Source organism: Lepidothrix coronata, unplaced genomic scaffold (assembly GCF_001604755.1).
Source record: "Lepidothrix coronata isolate B3197 unplaced genomic scaffold, Lepidothrix_coronata-1.0 Scaffold55, whole genome shotgun sequence".
Classification (NCBI taxonomy): domain Eukaryota; kingdom Metazoa; phylum Chordata; class Aves; order Passeriformes; family Pipridae; genus Lepidothrix; species Lepidothrix coronata.
Genome location: NW_016690235.1, coordinates 4,420,825 through 4,426,329, shown reverse-complemented (window position 1 = coordinate 4,426,329; position 5,505 = coordinate 4,420,825).

Sequence of the window (5,505 nt, the reverse complement as noted above, 5' to 3'; positions counted from 1 at the left end):
TAAACACCTCCAGGGATGGTGACACCACTGCATCCCTGGGCAACCTGTTCCCATGACTTTTTCACCTTAACAGTAAAAAAAAAATTCTAACTTGAATCTCCCCTGTCTCAGCTTAAGACCATTTCCTCTGTTCCTCTCCCTGTAGGCATATTGATACTCCAGGTGACAGACTAAAGGTGAGTGTATGGATCAGATATTAGTAACAGATATAATAACAATGGGATGCTTTTGGGCCTCTTTGTTCCTGATTATTCCTCCTGAGAAACATCAGGATATCAAAACTTTCTTTGTTATAACATTTGTAGGTTTTCTTTTTTATGTGTGTTTATAATACATGAAAGTCCGTCCAAGCTCTCTGAGGAAGGTGATGGCTACCACTTTTTTTATGAAAAGATTTTCTATTTTGTCAGCTCTATCTAACCTCTTAAGGTTAAGAAGGGATACCTGCCTCATTTAACACCCATCTCCTCTTAAGGAATTTCTGAAATCTACAAGAGAAAGGTCTATGATCTGTACCAGATTTCTTTTTTTCTCTTCCTTTATACAGAGTTAAATTTCTTTAGAAAGTGTATATAGAGTAATATGAAAAGCTAATAAGAGCATGAATTCATAGCAGAATAAACTAAATAAATTATGACTTTGCCAAAAACTGTGTCTACACAGTTGACCAATTAATTTGCTTGTAAACCACAATGTTTATAGTTAAATGTCCCCTTTGGTTTTGCATTGTTTATTCTTGGGGTAGTTTCATTACACTTTTGAACTGGTTCACACATTTCTCAACCTCTGTTTTTCCATGAAATTTGCATTATATTAAAAAAATGGAATTAAAACCTCTCCTTTTATTTTATTTTCAAAAAACACTCTGAAGCTAATGAAAACAACAACAAAAAAATGGTTAGGACACAAGTGTGCAACAGCGAAGGAGAGATTAACTGGGATTTTATTGTCTGTGAATTGAAAAATTGCTTGAGCAAATACTGATTTTTTGAGTCCTAATGAAAGTAAATCTAGTGAAATAAATTTGCGAATAACGTCCATACATCATGAATTTTTACTTTCTTTCTTTTTGCTGGAATGTTTTAAAGAGTTTATACAGTGACAAAGCTCAGAGTTTCACCCGAGTGAGTTCATTTAAGTTTAAGGTATTGATGGGATTTGTAGCTGCTAGCATTTGTGAATGTAAAGCTACAACATCAAATGAGAGAGACTTTAGGTCTCCATCTATGTTATTTATGAGTGGTGTACATCAGGGGAATTACCTAGAGGAGAATTGCATAGAGACATTTGGACATATTAGTGCTGAGGTGAACTATTTTCTTGATCTTGCTTTAAAAATGATGCATCAATAAATAAAATAAATGAACCTTTATTTTTCTGACTCTATGTATAATATTAACTCTTTCCTGCAGGAGGACACTTGTTCAATTATGAGCCATACTCCGGGGTAGTTTAAATTGTTGCAGCTCATCTAAATGCAACACAGTGTCTAGATAGACCTGAGGCCATTTCTGTCAGCTGAGGCGCTGCTGCTATAGAGGAGCAAAAGGATACAAGATTTGTTCAAAATTATTCTAATCTCAGTAAAAACATCATCTTTGTTTTCAGATACAAAAAGTATCAGCAGTGTATCAATAATTTAATATTATTGCTGTTGACAGCCCTCAGCAAAAGATCTTTTACAGATGCTAATAAAAAGGAATGCCTTACTGTATAGGAAGAGACACGTAAATGTAGTTTCTGAGTTTTAAGGTGTCCTAATGAAGTTTCCAGGACAACATGTGGTGAGAGGAAGGTCATGAGCCTCATTTGTCATGGTAGCAGTTTTTACTGCAAAGCTCCACGCACAGTGGTATAAATGTATTCCCATACCATGCTCTGTGCTATGAAACGGTATCTTCCTCTGGTATTCAGCAGGAAAGCTATCTCAGGGGGAGCTGTATCTCTGAGGGCTCAGCGGTCCCAAAGGCATTGGTTAACTATGAAGAGTTCATCTTCCACTAATAAGTCATGTCTTACATCTGTTTGGAAGAGGGGTTCCTGAGTCAGCTCACTTTCTTTAGATCACAGTGAAAACCTGCATGGGAGCTGGGGCTCGGGCTTTGGGGTTGTGCAAATCACAACCTTCTCTCCCAAGCCCTCCCTTACCCCAATGCTAAGTGCTGACCCTCACCTTTCTTTCTTTTTAAATGCAATGAGAAATCTCCATCCCTCAGCAGGATTCTGTCCTTTCCACCCCTGAGATTGGGAGTCTGGGCACACTACACACTTCCCAGGCTTCTGCTGGGCAGTTCGCAAAAACAGATATCTAATTTCTTCCCAAAGCATACCAATTTTTTATTTCACCTCTTTAGGGATTTGCATTAGGCCGACTTCCAGCTTCAGCAGAAACCTCTGCAATATCTCTGTCACCCCGCAGATATTAATTTAGCACCTTGGAAGTGCAATAACACTAATGCTTACCAAAGCTGATAGAGTGATTTTTGAATCCTCTATGAAACCTCTACATCCTGCTATGACTCAGAATAACCAAAGTTTAAACTGCTCCTGGAAAACGTCCAAGCAGTATAATGAGGCATGGACAGTATTACTGTTTTTGAGCCCCTTTCTGGATCCTCACTAGAGAAACTAAATTGCTTGATATCTACAATTCTTTAGCAGTGGACAGCTCTGTTCCTCTACTCTGCCTATGTTGAATGAGGATGAGATGACTTTTGTTCACCCTCTGTTTACCAGAAAGCACTATAAATATACTATAAATCCCAGTGTTATGAATGTGTGGCAGTTTGAGCCACATTAGAAATCTAAAATCTAATTTTTAGGCTTCCCCCCACCCCTTCTCAACTATTTATCCTAACAGCGGAGAGAAACTTTCAGGCCAGAGGCTTCTGTAGGGGAAGGGGGAAGTATATACATTTATTTACACAAATAAATACTATACAAACTAAAGGCAACTATATATATATACATATATATATATATATGTATAACATTACTATCAGTCAGTCCTTTCAAGCCCCTCCTTTAACTTTAGTCCAGGAGCAGCCTTTAAGGCTGATATGTAACACAGTCTTTTGCTGTGGGAGTGTTCTGGGCTCCTGAACACTCCCTCCTCACCAAGTTCCAGCAGTTGTTTGTTGTAGTCTCTCCTCCTCTTATGGGGCCCCTGGTGGTCTAGTGGTTAGGGTGCAGCACTTTCACCGCTGTGACCCGGGTTCGATTCCCAACCCCCTGGGCAGATGGAGCTTGTCAGCCCTGTAAGGCAATCCATCTAAGAGAAGGTCACTCTAAACAAACCTACATCCTGGGGACCTCACTGCCACTGTCCAAGCTTGCTCGGCCCCAGCAGATGAACCTCAGGATTAAAGGGTGGGCTCAGTTCAGCGCACGCTGGGTCTCACCTAAAAAATCCACTGCGCAGGCTCGAAGGGTTAATGACCTTTCCCAAATCTTCGCTCGCAAAGACTGGCCATTATTATTATTATCATTATCTCTCCTCCTCGTAAAGTCCGAGAAGATAGCTTTGAGTCCTTACTCTTCTGCTGTTGGTAAATTCTCCCTCTCAGTGTCCCACCTTGGTTCGTAAGCTGCTGCAGTGTAGCTTATCAAGCGCCCACATCCTGGACTCTTCATTCCTCCACATCAGTTCTCAGCTGCCCCCGGTCAGCTTCATCAGGCAACTCTCGAGCTCTTGGCTCGTCTCCAATTTCACCTGGGACTCTTCTCCCGAGTACCGGGCCTACCTCCACAGCCCAGTCTCCTGGCTCAGCTCCAACTTTGAGCCCCTCCTCCACTCACAGTGGAGGGAAAGAAAAAGCCCCCCTCTACAGCTTCACTGCAGAAAAGGAGGGGGAAGAGAGGGCTTGGCTGCAAAGCCTGCCTCTCTCCTCTTACCTCAGGTGCTGTGAATCTCTTCCTTCACAGCACACACTCCAAATGCTGACTCTAACTCTAGCCAAAGGCTGAGCTGGGGAGTCACAGGGCTCCCCTTTCCCCCCCGGAGGGAAAGAGAGGGAGCCCAGCCACCCCCTGGCCTTGTCCACCTACACACAGCAGACACCAACAGCAAAACAACCAAGACTGCACTGCCAACCGTTTGCGGTGCTGTGATATATGATTTTGAGCAGAAGCGAACAACATGGACAGTGACTGGCTCTCCAGGGAACACTGCCCTGGCACCCAGTCACCTCTGAGCTCCCCCAGCCTCTCAGGGCCAATTTCAAACTATAACAGAATGCCATCCTGTAGATGCTGTGATTTAGCTGCTCCATCTGAAATCAGAATAGTTTGTATGCTGAGAGCAAACCTGGACACAGTAACATTTAAAAACAGTCAGACTCATCTGTGGTTCCTAAAACCTGGCAGGACTAACAATAGCAATTACAAGTGTTAATACAGAAATGTTCACACATTCCCTGCAATTAATTGTTAATAACTCTTCTGTTCTTTATCACGTGTGTCAAGTTATCTGCTGGGTTGTTTTTTTTCCCTAAATCCTGGACTTTTCTGAATCATACAAATAAAAATTAGTCTTTCTTTAAAAAAATATATTAGTGAAATGCTAGAAGATTTACCACTCTGTGCTTTAAAAGGCACTGTGATGTGAAGGATCATCCTTGAAATCTCTCAGTTTTAATATCCTTTTAATGAATTTCAAACTCAGTTGCAAATAATACTGCATAGGAATACTGTTGTAAGAGACTGATGTTGTGTCTCAGTCCTTAAAATGGGTAAAATTAACACCAATATTAAATTCAATATGTATATATATATATATAAAGAATTGGAAAGCTGATACTTACTGACTTACAGTCATTCAGCACTCAGTAGATCAAGATGAGTTTGGAAATAGTTAAGTAAATTGGCTAATTGACTGGTTGATTGAGACTTTTCATTGCTGACTTAGAGTTTCCTACCCATAACACTTTAAGTATTAATCCATTTACATGTCTCTCTGACTGCAGAATTTCCAAGAGCATCAGAAGAACACACAAAGGCAGAAACAATAAATGTAATGGAAAAATGTATTTTTTTTCTTGTTTGAGTACAGTGAAAGGAAAAAAAAAAGTGGAAAAAAATGGTTTCTTACCATATGCACCTTCAAACATTTTGGTGTGTTTCCAGGGTCTGTGATTTGAACATCATCAGTTTTAGAAAAGACCTAGCATGGTGTAAGAAAACTAAAAAACTGACAGCAATAAATGTGGCATTTATTAGAATGAATTTATTAGAATGAATGTTTAGACAGGAAAATGTAGTCTTTCAATAGTGAAGGCTGGGGGTTGTTGACTTATTGTACGAGGAGGACCACTCCTGCCCTGCCTGTAGGTCTGCAGCACCAAAACAGACAGAGTGGAGGGGTGAGAAGCCATGACCAACACAGCAAACATGCCAGCAGGGCCTAACCTAAGCAGCAGCACCAGAAGGAAGTGGGAAGTATTTGTAGGTGGAGACTACAATTAGGGATACGTAAAAGAAAACCAAAGAAAATTAAGTTTAGGATCA